Here is a 15,139-nt window from a genome sequence, read left to right as displayed (position 1 = left end):
TAAATCGTACAACGCATCGTAAATGCTTCTTTTTGATCATACCATTTCTAGCTATAGGCTTCAGTAGTTTTCTGATCGACTCCCACATTCGTCAACTACAGTGGTCAGTGCGTCCTGACTTCTCCTTGATGCGAGGATGGAACGAGATGTACTCAGTCTCGTGAGGCTAAATGAACATGTACTTAATGTAAAGCAGCTGCTCTAAAGTATGGAAAGCTGACAAAGGCTGAGAAAGCGGTGCATTAGTCGCATGCTCTTTCATGCTCCATCGAAATGACGCCTTTTGGCAGATTCTAATTTGGCGACGAGTCATCATCGCGTGATCTAATTACTTGTCCCTTACGTTTTATAGTTGAGCAGCGACGCAACGCATAAATCGTAATCAACTGCACAAGTATAATTGTTTTGCGTTTCTGTAAAGAACCATTCTGACACATATGTGTAGCGATCTTTGCATGCTATATTTGTGAACAATAATTACCAGGGGAAAATGCTCTTGTCGGCGATTGTCTTCCTGTTTCAAAGACACTACCGGAAAAGTCGAGAACCAGCTGCCTAAGTACTCATTTCGTCATCCTCACATGCGAACATATTCGCGCTCTTTTAACGCAAACATTCTATATCCATTTACCCAGTCTCTTTTTGTATTCAGCATCTCCCTCTCATTGTCACTACCACTGTCTCCTTTTTCTGCCATTGGTATTTTCACTTGTCTGTCTCTCTCACTGTCACTGCCTTCATCTTTTTCTATCGCTCTTCCTTACCACTGTCCTTCTCTTCCAGTTCCACTGTCTCTCTGTCCCACTGTCATTGTCTTTGTCCTATTCTATTTCTCTCCCATTGCCACTCTCTCTTTCTTTCTCGCTTACGTTCTCCTTTCTTTATCTTCAATCAACATTTTCTCCTTTTCACACGTGTCCTCGGGGAGGCCCTTCTAGAGCTTTTCAGACCTAATCCGGGAAACTTTAAGATGTGGATATCCTCCCTTGCCTCCACTGTCTCTTACTGATGATTACTGCCTGCTCTCTCTTTGGCTCTCAGTGCTATTGTCTTCATACATCTCTCTCTTCCCTTTTCACCTCCACTTTTCCTCTTCCACCATTACTGTCTCTTCTCTCTTCCTCTCCCAGTGACACTCTGTGTTCTCTCGTCCACTGACGTTGTCTCCCTGCTCCCCTCTAGTAGCTCAAAAAGCCGCGAATACGTTTGCATGCCACAATTTTTGGTGAGGAAGGCGGAATGAGGACTGAAGCAGCTGGTTCCGTACTTTTATGTCAGTGTCTTTTATGTCAGTCATTTCTTTTGTGTTCCGACGAGAGCATTTTTGCGAGGTTCTGGTTTTCCCCTGTTACAGCAGGGCTACAGCAGGGCTACAGCAGGGTGTGCTGCTCTGTTAAACAAATTCCATAGGTCAGTAAACTTCTTACAGTTTCTTTCTATATTACAACACATATTCTTTGACACATAGAAACATCATATACGAATGCATACTATAAGATTAACACAGAACTCAGAATAGGCTCTCTTCTTGTCGAATTGGGAATCGATATTTTGCTAGGTCAAACACAAAAAATCGACATCTACTTTAAATTGAAATAAATTTTAGCCGCCTGAAGAATAAAACCAATAGGTTTTATAGCGATACTACAAATATCCTGTGTAAAGTGACCCCAGCACAAAACAGATGCTTCTTCCAGTTAAAATGAGCGAAGTGCTTCCATTTAACGCAAATTCAGTTTACATTACATTACATGAAATCATTTCTGGGCTTCACCTGCAGCATACCAAAAATGTGATATTTTATTTGAAAGGGAAAAATATTTCGTATGACAAAATAAGTTTATGTGAGGTATTTACGCTGCCAGGTGGCACCATAAGGTCAAGACATCCTCTATGGACGTGAGGAGCCCATTATAACAGAGACAACGCGCAACGAAGTTTTACTGGTGAAGAGACTATGATTAAAAAGTTTAATTTAGTCATTTTTCATTTCATTTTATTTTATTTTACTTATTTATATTTTTAATGATTTTGTGATACCTTCAGATGCCATTCTCTTTATTCTACGTACGATTGCACAATTTCGGCCTTAGGCCATTTTTAAGTTACCTAAAACCGATGCATTATACATTGATACATTAGTGTCACTTATGATTTTAACGGACGAACAAGGAATAACTTTAGATATACTAGGCGCATTATCATTTACTTTGCGGAGGATTCTTTTGTGGTATATTGTGCCATGTATGTACTTGTGAATTACTGAATGTAATTTTCATAAAATAAACTGGAACACGCTTTTTGCTATTTTAGGAGCACTTCACTTCCCAGCAGTTGTTGCAAAGTCCTTAATGATGGTAATGCTGTTTGGTTTGCGGGGCGCTCAACTGCGCAGTCATCAGCGACCGCACAGAGCGCCAACTTTTTCCAGTCCAATTTTTTTTCACAATCCAAACTAACCACAGTAACGAACGATGAGGATAATGATGAAATGATGAGGACAACACAAACAACAAATCCCCGGGCAAGGAAAATCCCCAACCCGGCCGCGAATTGAACCTGGAGCCCCGTGATCCAGAGGTAGCAACCGAAGTCCTTATATACACTAAGTGATCAAAACCATCCGGACACCCCCAAAAACATACGTTTTTCATGTTGAGTGCATTGTACTGTCACCTACTAGCAGGTATTCCATATCAGCGGCCTCAGTAGTCATTAGACAACGTGAGAGAGCAGAATGGGGTGCTCCGCGGAACGTACGGACTCCGAACGTGTTCAGGCGATTGGGTGTCACTTGTGTCATACGTCGGTACGCGAGATTTCCACAGTCCTAATCATCCCTAGGTGCACTGTTTCCAATACGATAGTGAAGTGGAAACGTAAAGGGTCACGTACGGCATAAACTCGTACAGGCCGGCCTCGTCTGTTGACTCACAGACACCGCCGACTGTTGAAGAGTGTCGTAATGTGTAATAGACAGACATAGACAATCACACAGGAATTCCATACTGCATCAGGATCCATTGCAAGTACTATGACAGATAGGCGTTTGGTGGGAAAACCTGAATTTCATGATCGAGCGGCTCCTGTTAAGCTACATATCACGCCGGTAAATACCAAACGACGTCTCTCTTGGTGTAAGAAGCGTCAACGTTGGACGATTGAACAGTGGAAAAGCTTTGTGTGGAGTGACAATGGCAGGGTGTGGGAATGGCGAATGCCCGGTGAACGTCATCTGCCAGCGTGTGTACTGGCAGCAGTAAAATTCGGAAGCGGTGATGTTATGGTGTGGTCGTGTCTTTCATGCAGGAGGCTTGCACCATTTGTTGTTTTGTGTGGCACTATCACAGCACAGGCCTACACTGATGTTTTGAGCACCTTCTTGCTTTCCACTGTTGAAGAACAATTAGGGGGTGACGATTGCATCTTTCAACACGGTCGACCACCTGTTCATAATGCACGGCCTGTGGCGGAGTGGTGTCTTGACGATAACATCCCCTTAATTGACTGGCCTGCACAGAGTCCTCACCTGAATCCTATAGAACACCTTTCGGATGTTTTGGGACGCCGACTTCGTGCCAGCCTCATCGACCGACACTGATACCCCTCCTCAGTGCAACACTTTGTGAAGAATGGGCTGCCATTCCCCACGTACTTTCCAGCACCTGGTTGAACGTATGCCTGCGAGAGTGGAAGCTGTCATCAAGGCTAAGAATGGGCCAACACCATACTGAATTCCAGCATTACCGATGCAGGACCCCACGAACTTTTCAGGCAGGTGTTCAGATACATTTGATCACATAGTGTACAAGATCCATGTTTTTAACGTTTGATGACCCCAGAACATTGCCAAGTGTTCAATACGTCAATTAAAGCTGTATTGACGCCTTAGACCAGATATAACGCGTATATTTAGGTGCATAAGATGTGCAACTACGAGCCCCTGGATCTCGCTAATGGATAATGATAGCGAAAAGAGCTCCGAAGTTACGTGAAATTTTTCATCTTCAGAATATATGGTAACATTTAGAACATTTGTGTTGAACAGAATTTATAGATATGGTCATCCCAAGGATAAATGTTTTTGGTAGCCAACAATCATAGTCTTTAGGCGTCTCCTCAAGAGCCGCCCATGAAAAAATGGTGCTTTTATAAACTGCCTAAGGTCCACAGTTGACCACACTAGATGAAAAAGAACAGACCGATTTCCTCAGTTTGGTTGGGCTGTACTGAAGCCTGTACTGAAGCACAGCTACAGCATGCATGTTCATCCAAGAGGTGTACAAATGATCACTAGGCCAAGGATTATCCAGTTGAATTGACGCCTTACCTATGTGACCAATGGAACCCCAGATGTGAGCCCCAGAAGCATCGAACATCCGCGCGCGGATTTTTCTAACGCATTTTTGCGTAAGACGTAACGATCGTTTGACACGATTCATGTGAAGGACTGTATTTCAAATATGGCATGGCGTGGCGTGTTTAGCAAGAGTAATAAGGTGGCAGATTTCAGACTACCTAACAGATCAAAACGAAAATTTCTGTTCGGAAACTGACAATGTTGAGTGTTTATGGAAAAAGTTCGAGGCAATCGTAAAACGGGTTTTTGACAGGTACGTGCCGAGTAAAACTGTGAGGGACGGGAAAAACCCACCGTGGTTCAACAACAAAGGAAACTACTGCGAAAGCAAAGAGAGCCTCACTGCAAGTTTAAACGCAGCCAAAACCTCTCAGACAAACAGAAGCTAAACTATGTCAATGGTAGCGTAAGCAGGGCTATGCGTGAAGCGTTCAGTGAATTCGAAAGTAAAATTCTATGTACCGACTTGACAGAGAATCCTAGGAAGTTCTGGTCTTAAGTTAAATAAGTAAGTGGCTCGAAACAGCATATCCAGACACTCTGGGATGATGATGGCATTGAAACAGAGGATGACACGCGTAAAGCTGAAATACTAAACACCGTTTTCCAAAGCTGTTTCACAGAGGAAGACCGCACTGCAGTTCCTTCTCTAAATCCTCGCACAAACGAAAAAATGGCTGACATCGAAATAAGTGTCCAAGGAATAGAAAATCAACTGGAATCACTCAACAGAGGAAAGTCCACTGAACCTGACGGGATACCACGTCGATTCTACACAGAGCACACGAAAGAGCTTGGCCCCCTTCTAACAGCAGTGTACCGCAAGTGTCTAGAGGAACGGAAGGTTCCAAATGACTCGAAAAGAGCACAGGTAGTCCCAGTCTTCAAGAAGGGTCGTTGAGCAGATGAGCAAAACTATAGATCTGTATCTCTGACATTGATCTGTTGTAGAAATTTAGAACATATTTTTTGCTCGTGTATCATGTCATTTCTGGAAACCCAAAATCTACTCTGTAGGAATCAATATGGATTCCGGAAAGAGTTTTTAGCAAATAGAACGCAGCATGGTGTTATCAATGGAGAGACGTCTACAGACGTTAAAGTAACCTCTGACTTGCCACAGGGGAGTGTTATGGGACCATTAGTTTTCACAATATATATAAATGATCTAGTAGATGGTGTCGGAAGTTCCATGCGGCATTTCGCGGATGATGCTGTAGTATACAGAGAAGTTGCAGCATTAGAAAATTGCAGCGAAATGCAGGAAGATCTGCAGCGGATAGGCACTTTGTGCAGGGAGTGGCAACTGACCCTTAACATAGACAAATGTAATGTATTGTGAATACATAGAAAGAAGGATCCTTTATTGTATGATTATATGATAGCGGAACAAACACGGGTAGCAGTTACTTCTGAAAAAATATCTGGGAGTATGCGTGCGGAACGATTTGAAGTGGAATGATCATATAAAATTAATTGTTGGTAAGGCGTGTGCCAGGATGAGATTCATTGGGAGAGTCCTTAGAAAATGTAGTCCATCAACAAAGGAGGTGGCTTGCAAAACACTTGTTCGACCTATACTTGATTATTGCTCATCAGTGTGGGATCCGTACCAGGGTCGGGTTGACAGAGGAGACAGAGAAGATCCAAAGAAGAGCGGCGCGTTTCGTCACAGGGTTATTTGGTAAGCGTGATACCGTTACGGAGATGTTTAGTAAACTCAAGTGGCAGACTCTGCAAGAGAGGCGCTCTGCATCGCAGTGTAGTTTGCTCGCCAGGTTTCGAGAGGGTGCGTTTCTCGATGAGGTATCGAATATATTGCTTCCCCCTACTTATACCTCCCGAGGAGATCACGAATGAGATTCGAGCTCGCACGGAGGCTTTGCGGCAGTCGTTCTTCCCGCGAACCATAATCGACTGGAACAGAAAACGGAGGTAATGACAGTGGCACGTAAAGTGCCCTCCGCCACACACCGTTGGGTGGCTTGCGAAGTATAAATATAGATGTAGATGTAGAAAGGCTTTCTATCGGACTCAGGTCGGGACTCTGTGTAGGCCAGTCCATTACAGGGATGTAATTGTCGTGTAACTACTCCACCACAAGCCGTGCATTATGAATAAGTGGTCGATCGTGTTGAAAGATGCAGTTGCCATTCCCGAATTGTTCTTCAACAGTGGGAAGCAAGAAGGTGATTAAAATATCAATGTAGCCCTGTGCTGTGATAGTGGCACGCAAACCAACATGGGGTCCATGAAAAACGCGACCACACCATTACACCATCACACCAGTACACCATCACCTCCGAATTTTACAGTTGGTACTACACACGCTGGCAGATGACGTTCGTCGGTCATTCGCCATATCCACACCCTGCCATCGTGCCATCGGATCGCCACATTGTGTACCGTGATTCGTCACTCTACACAACGTTTTACCACCGTTCAATCGGGTAATGTTTACGCTCCTTACGCCAAGAAAGGCGTCGTTTGGATTTACTGGCGTAATCTGTGGCTTATGAGAAGCCGCTCTACCATGAAATCCGTTTTCTCATTTCCCGCCTAACTGTCATAGTACTTGCAGTGGATCCTGATGCATTTTGTAATTCCTGTGCGCTGCTCTGGATAGATGTCTGCCTTTTACACATTACGACCCTCTTTAACTGTTGGAGATCTCTATCAGTCAACAGGAGTGGTCAGCCTGTACGCTTTTGTGCTGTACGTCTCCCTTTACATTCCCACTTCACTTTCACACCGGCAACAGTCGACCTGAGATTGTTTAGGAGTGTGGAAATCTCGCGTGCAGACGTATGACACTACCTTCACCTAATCACCTGACCACGTTCGAAGTTCGTGAGTCCCGCGGAGCGCCCCATTCTGCTCTCTCATGATGTCTAATGAGTACTGTGGTTGCTGATATGGAGTACCTGGCAGTAGGTGACAGCACAATGCCGCTAATATGAAAAATGTTTTGGGATGTGTCCGGATAGGCTCGTACTGCAGTAGGTACTAGGGGTGAAGTGTTGTTACTATTGGGCCAGAGAACATCACTGACGGCTCATTTCCGTTAACAACATGTGTAACACTAAGATTAAGGCCTGTCGAACACTGTTTAGTATTTTGATATTAGAAAATCAACCCTCATTTTACTTCTTTGAGAAGAGTTTAAACGAGTGTGATCGTGTACTAATGGAAAGGTAATCACACTTTGCTTCCACAAGTATGTTAGGTAGCTATTGAAAGGATGATGATAAACTCTTTTGGGAATCGAACCAACGGTGTGTACCTCAAAAAAGTACAAATACGTAGAAATGCAAAGTAAAGAGGGTAGAGAGCCAAGACTGGACAAAAGTAATTCGATCAAAATTTGTAGCCAATGATTTTCCGATCTAAGATAGCTGTTAAATTATGCCTTACTGCAGCAAGAAAATGTTAGGAACCAAAGACGCATACAGTAGGAGGCACTAGCAATGTCAACAGTCGTGAATTTGTCGATTATCAGGCTAAATTAATGCAACAGACTGCTTTACACTAATGTACATTAGTAATGAAAAATAATAATGGCACTGTGTCACTTAAACGGGGAACGCACTAATCAGTGAGACGTGGTGGATGGCCGTGAAATATTACACATGTTGCACAGCACTTTAGAAATATTTACCAGGCTATTGCATTAACTAACATAAATTCTAGTTATAATTGTTGCCTACTGTAGTGCTTTTGCGTGGGACATTCGCGATTTGCACATAAGGGACAAGAACCTATTATTGCTTGGATTAGAAGTTTCCAGCCAAACTAAGCGAAAAGTGCACAAATCGTAAGAACAAAACAAACTTCTAATAAACTACCACTTAACCGCAGCTTTGACTATTACTTAGGAGACTCTTTAATTGTCGTGTATCATAAGTTTCTTCCTAAGCAATGAGGACAAGAACAAACACTGGTAATACATGTACCTAAACACAAACGAACAACTTTCATTAGTAGACACCTTTCACGCATGTATATTTGACGTTGGCGTTTCATCTGTTGTAGCAAGTAACCCATCTTATCAGCACTCTCTACTCAAAACTTAATGTTCCGTAAAATGCTTTGAAGTTATCTCTTTGTATTAAACTTTAAGGAAATAGCTTTTTACTATTATATGCCCTTTCATACAAAGGTCCACTGTCAAGTATAAAAGAAATGCGCTAATGAATTTAACACTTTTTCAATGATTTTCGTTATTCATGTCAACACTTTCATTTTCTTTTGAAGCTCTGGCTATTCTTGGACTCGGAATAGGAGCCTAAGAAGGTAGTAAAGCAAAGTACGTGACACACTGCTCGAAACATTGGTTCATGCGTAAAAGTACAAAACTAAACCTTACTTTGCATCAAATTGAATATGGAGGTAGTCTTCTGTGGCGATGAAACAACTAAGTATGATTCACTCATGGCTCTTGATGCGATGTGCTCTATATATTCTTCTTGGCACCGTAATTGTAAATTTTAGAGCAAACCAATAAATGTCATAATATTGATACTGATAACAACTTCCACTCGAGGCATTTTGATCCACTTATCTAGTAACTTTACCCTCACTGAACTCTCGATATGCTCACAGACTCCTTGCCATACAAAGACTAGTCGCCCTAACTCCCGCCCATCCACTTTCCCATTTGCACCTAAGCCTTTGCTTTCTGGAGGGATTTACCTACATGTTTTACTATTACATGCAATAATGAAGTAGACTTCAGTGCCTGGATGAACAGACATTACCACTTCCGATGGTTGTATATCGTCAACAATATTTGTTCATCCACACATACTAGTTAATATTACATGCCGAAACGGTGAAAACGACAATAATGTCCTAGGTTGTAAAACTCTAGGGATTACTGACTGCCGGCCGGGGTGGCCGAGCGGTTCTAGGCGCTACAGTCGGGAACCGCGCGACCGCAACGGTCGCAGGTTCGAATCCTGCCTCGGGCATGGATGTGTGTGATGTCCTTAGGTTAGTTAGGTTTAAGTAGTTCTAAGTTCTGGGGGACTGATGACCTTAGAATTTATGTCCCATGGTGCTCAGAGCCATTTGAACCATTTGATTACTGACTTTTTCCTTTCTATTTTCCTGCTACGATGTGTTTTCTGTGAAATAGATACTGCAAATAATTGCACTAAAATTTTTGTTATGAAATGTTTAATGTTCAATTGTTATTCTATTCTACATTATAAAACTGGAAGAATATTAAACGTAATCTAGTTGTACATGGACATGCAGGCTTAGTCAGAGCTATACGTTATTGTCAAAGAGTGTTTTGAAGTTGCAATCACAGTATCTCTGGGCGTGCGAACGTGCTGGTTGTACTATGTGGAACGGTGTTGAGGTGCGGACAGTTGAGTAGAGTTGCGTGCAGAGGACGGTGGAGAAAGTAGTGACGCGACGTGTGTGTGGAGTCATAGTGCTAGGGCAGCGGTGCTAAAATATGTAATGGCTCTGTGGAAGTTTGATGTGGCAAGGCACAGTATAAGGCATTAAGTGAGCACAGTGCAATCACTGCAAGAGGATATCAGTTAACATGAAGAGTACTGTGGATCCAATTTTCTTTATTGCGGAGCTGCAAGAAGAAGAGTCGGTGCCACATATCATCAAGGAACAATGCCTTAAATGCATCGACGAGGACTCAACACGAAGTAAGGTCTTACCAATTATTTGGTTAGACTTCTATACAGCTAACCACCATCGTAGCTACTTTTGTGACTTCATAACTGCAAGACAGTTCAGAATGTTGATTATCAGTTCTACATGAAACAGTTTTCAAAAGTAGTTTCCATCCTACCCTTTATTGCTTAGCTGAGAACTTCCTAAAGAATGAGAAGAACTTGCAAAGATTTTTGTAAAATAATTAAGTCAAACAAAATAACTAAGCAGTCAGTAACGTTTTGCTATGCTGAGAGAAGCAACAGTAATTAAATTTTCAGTTGTTTGCAACACAGTGATTAACCAAATTCATTACGCCTAGCAATTTGAACAGTAATTTCAGAAGCAGTTCTTAATAAAGTAAAATTTAGTAATAAATACTTTGTTGTGTATTTTTCAACGATAAATAAGTTTTCATTTTACGCTAGTGCAATCGGTCAGAAATGTTTAAGTCCTTGAGCAAAATTGGGGTACCTGTCTATGAATAATAGTGAAAACTGAAGTTGTTTGAGATCAATAAGTGTGTAAAATTATTTTTCCAGTTTCGACATACTTTTGTAATTGAAAGTTTGTTTTGCAGATTTTGGAACTGTGAATTACATGAAAGTTATTACTGAGCATGGCTCTCATCATTACAATGTTTTCCAATTTGGTTATGAATAAAGATAAATACCCAGAATACCCAGAAATCTGCCAGGAAGTTTCAAGATAAATACCTATTCGCACAAAACTATCGCCAGTGTCATCACAATGAGTGACGTCCCGGTTTTTGCAATTTGCATAAATATTCACAGCTAATGAAATTTTGTTGTTCGCTGTTTATTGCTAAATTCTTTCCATGCTTTACGTTTTAACACAACCAAAAAGTGTGACACCACCATTACAAAACGTGCTAATGTAATATTTCATAATTTCGTGATTCTTGCGCCTGGCAATAAATCAAGTATTCTTACATAAATTTACCAGTAATACAAATCAGTAATTACAGAAAGAATAATTTTGCTCACGTAGTGAGCTGGTGACTGTTAATTTTCTTTATTCGTTAACAAAATTCGTAACACGTATTTCCAAATTTTACCAACTACTTTGATCGCTTTTCTTTCGTTATTTTCATTTTACTACAACCAAAGTTCATTTTATTAACGTTATTGCTGAGAGTACTGAGCATTGGTGATTCCGTTATACTAGCACTTTCTTTTCGCGGGTTTCATTTATTCTTCGGAGTAGATTCCTTTCCCGCACAACAGAGAACATTAGGTATGCGGTGCATTTAAATCCCAATTAACAGAAAGGGTAAACGGTTATTATAAGGTCTCAATTGTTCATATTCTCATTCTGAATGGTGCAGTAATTGAGAATAGCTGCAAACATCTAGTTACGAGTGTGGGAGACAATGTAGACAGTGTTATATACGGAAGTTTAGATTAGTTCAGAGGGCGTGCACGTATAGCCTATTCCTTAAAGCAGCTACTCGCGATGGCCGGGTCCCTGTACGGCACAAATTTGCATATGTAACCACTAAATAATACACCTATAGTTAATACAGCTAAAAGTAAGTTATTTCTCAATAATAAAGTCCTTGTACATGAACCACTTACATTAATTTACAATTGGTATTTATTTAATACGTAAGGACGTAGATATGAAAATGGAATTCACAGAAAATTTTAAGATTACTGATATTTATCAAACTGAGAGAAATATTAGTACCCATCTTTAAGTCAAAGAACTTAGCACTTCTATATACGTTACATAATCAATATCTTACGTGTCACAGAACCCTATACGTGTTACAGGAACAAACTCTTGATTTTCTGTTATTCTTTGACATTGACAGTAGAGAGGTAAGCGGCATGTTGCTTTAAAACACGTTTGGCTGGGAATCCTACGTCAAGATCGCACATTTCTTTACTAATTATCGATTTCGGCTCGTTACAGAGACATCTTCAGATCAATCTCAGACGTTGTTAAGGGTGTGAGACACATTACATAGCGTCGTATTTTTTAAAGTCACCCTAAAGTGAACACATTGGTTACGTAATTAGTGATTAACGTTTTTAATTTACAAACGCAACTACGATTCTTTCTTTAGAGCTGATTACCTCCCAAAATACAGTGAACAACATTTCAGATTGATCGGAAATGGCTCAGCAGTGAACTGAAACAGGTAATCAGTAAAGAAACTTTGCGATACTCAGGTAGGATTTTTTCGAAGTATGTTTAAATCTTTGTCCACTCTCCTCCATGTGATGATTTGGCAATTATTACATTTGATATTAAATTAATGATTGTGTTAACCTTAACACCACTACAGGGGAAATGAAATGTACCATATTTACGTGACATCTTACAGTCCCAACGTCTTCTCTTTCACTGATGATATACATCCCTTTTCAGTAACACAACAACGGGAACAGTTACGTAGTTAGGATAACTAGCATAACCCATGGCAAATGTAGACATTCCACCTTACTTCCTCCCCTAAACTCTCCCCCACACTCCCTATGTTTTCGTTTAATTCTCATAGCAGTTTTACCTCTTTGTTGGTTTATTGAGATCGGTATGATTACACAGTGACTGTATCAATTCTGCTGCGTATGATATCAATTTCAAATGTGGAACGGACAGTAAAATATACCCAGCTACATTAGCGTGATATAGCCATCTGACTGTTTCGTTGAAGGTCAATACAAAATAGTAACAATATACAAACGCAGAAAATAATCTGTATATTTTTGTTGAGATGGCTCATCCGGCATAACATGACTGGCACCATCTTCATCTACATCTACATGACCACTCTGCAATGCACACTTAAGTCCCTGACAAAAGCTTCTGCGAACCACTTTCCTACTCTTTCTCTACCGTTCCACTCTCCAAAAGCCTGAGGGATAAATGAACCCTCAGATCTTTCACTACGAGCCCTGATGTCTCTTATTTTATTACCACGACCTGTATAGGTTGGCGACAGTGAAATATTTTTGCATTAACACGTAAAAGCTTATGACTATAATTGCATGAAAAGATCTCATCGCAACTAAAAACGTCTTTGTTTTAATGCTTGCAACCCGAGCACGCTTTTCGTAACCATGGCACACTCTCCCCTATTTCACAGTAACACAAGACGAGTTGCCCTTCTTTGGACTTTTTCGATGTCATCCGTCTACTTTATCTAGTAAAGATCCCATTCCGCACAGCAATTATCTAGCAGATGACAGATAAGCGACGTGTACTTAGCCCTGCAGCAGACCTGTTGCATTCTCTACTCGTTCTGATAATAAAAAGAGGTTTTTTGGTTGCTTTCTCCACAACATTTCATATGTGATCGTTCTCATTCCCGTTTTTCTTAGTTAGAATTCCTAGGTGTTTAGTTGAACTGACAGCCTTTAGATCTGTATGATTTATCGTGTTCCCGAAATTTAACCGATTTACTTTTGTGCTAAGGTGGATGACCTCACATGTTACTCAGAGACGATTTCCACTTTTAGCATCACACAGATATCACTTCTGTTTTATTCGATGACTTTCCGTCAGTTATTATGAACTGTGACCTTTCTGACAGGAAACCATGAATCCAGTCACGCACCTCAAGAAATACTCTGTAAGTACGCAATTTGATTAGAAGTCTCTTGTGAGGAAGAGTATCAAAAGCCTTCTGGAGGTCTAGACATAAGGAGTCTATTTGAGGCTCCCTGCCGGTAGCCGATAGTTAAGAAATTAAGGAGATGGGAAAGGAATACAGTAGAAGACAAATGGGAAGCTTTAAGAGATGAAATAGTGAATACAGCAGAGGATCAAACAGGTAAAAAGACAAGACCCTGTAGAAATCCTTGGATAACTGATGAAAGGAGAAAATCTAAAAATACAGCAAATTAAGTAGTCGAAAGGGAATACAAACGTTTGAGAAATGAGAATGATAGGAAGTGCAAAATGGCTAAGCAGGAATGGTTAGAGGACAAATGTATGGATACAGAAGTATATTTCACTAGGGGAAAGATAGATGCCGCCTACAGCAAAATTATAGAGACTTTTGGGGAAAAGAGAAGCAGCTATATGAATATCAAGAGCTCAGATGGAAAACCAGTCCTGAGCAAAGAAGGGAAAGCTGAAAGGTGGAAGGAGTATAAGAGGGTTTATACAAAGAAGATGAACAAAAAGGCAATGTTTAGAAAGGGAACAGGACGTAGATGCAGAGGAGATGGGAGACATCATACTGCTAGAAGAATTTGACAAAGCTATGAAAAATCAAAGTCGAAACGAGGTCCCGGAGATAGACGAAGTTCCGTCAGAACTACTGACGGCCTTTGGGGAACCAGCCGTGACAGAACTCTTCTATCTGGCGTAGAATGTGTTTCAGACAGGTTAAATACCCTTAGACTTCAAAAAGGGTAAAGTAATTCCAATTCCAAAGAAGGCAGTTGCTGACAGGTGTGAAAATTATTGAACTGTCAGTTTATTAAGTCATGGTTGACAAATACTAAGACGAAGGTACGAAAGGCTACTTACAACTAGTACAGAAAACAGGCGGCAGTTTTAAGAGTCGAGGGGCATGGAAGAGAAGCAATGGGTGAGAAGAGAGTGAGAAAGGGTTGTAGCATACCTCCGGTGTCATTCAATCTACACATTGAACAAGCAGTAAAGGAAATCAAAGAAAAAATTGGAGTAGAAATTTAAATTAATAATAAACACATTGAAGTTCGCTAATGACATTGTAATTCTGTCAGATACAGCAAAGGACTCGGAAGAGCAGTTGAACGGAATGGACAGTGTCTTTAAAAGGAGATATAAGACGATCATCAACAAAAGCAAAACGAGAATAATGGGATTTAGTCGAATTAAATCAGGTGATGATGAGGAAATTAGATTAGGAAACGGAGACACTTAAAGTAGTAGATGGGTTTTGCTATAAGGGATATAAAACGTAGAATCGCAGTGGCAAGAACAGCATTTCGGAAGAAGAGAAATTTGTAAAAATGGAATACAGATTCAGGTGTTAGGAAGTCTTTTCTGAAAGTATTTGTCTGGAGTGCAACCATTGTGGAAGTGAAACAATGACGGCAAACGGTTTAGACTAAAAGAGAACAGAAGCTTTAGAAATAA

This window comes from Schistocerca serialis, chromosome 2 (assembly GCF_023864345.2).
Source record: "Schistocerca serialis cubense isolate TAMUIC-IGC-003099 chromosome 2, iqSchSeri2.2, whole genome shotgun sequence".
NCBI classification, from domain to species: domain Eukaryota; kingdom Metazoa; phylum Arthropoda; class Insecta; order Orthoptera; family Acrididae; genus Schistocerca; species Schistocerca serialis.
Note: the sequence above shows the minus strand (reverse complement) of the source record.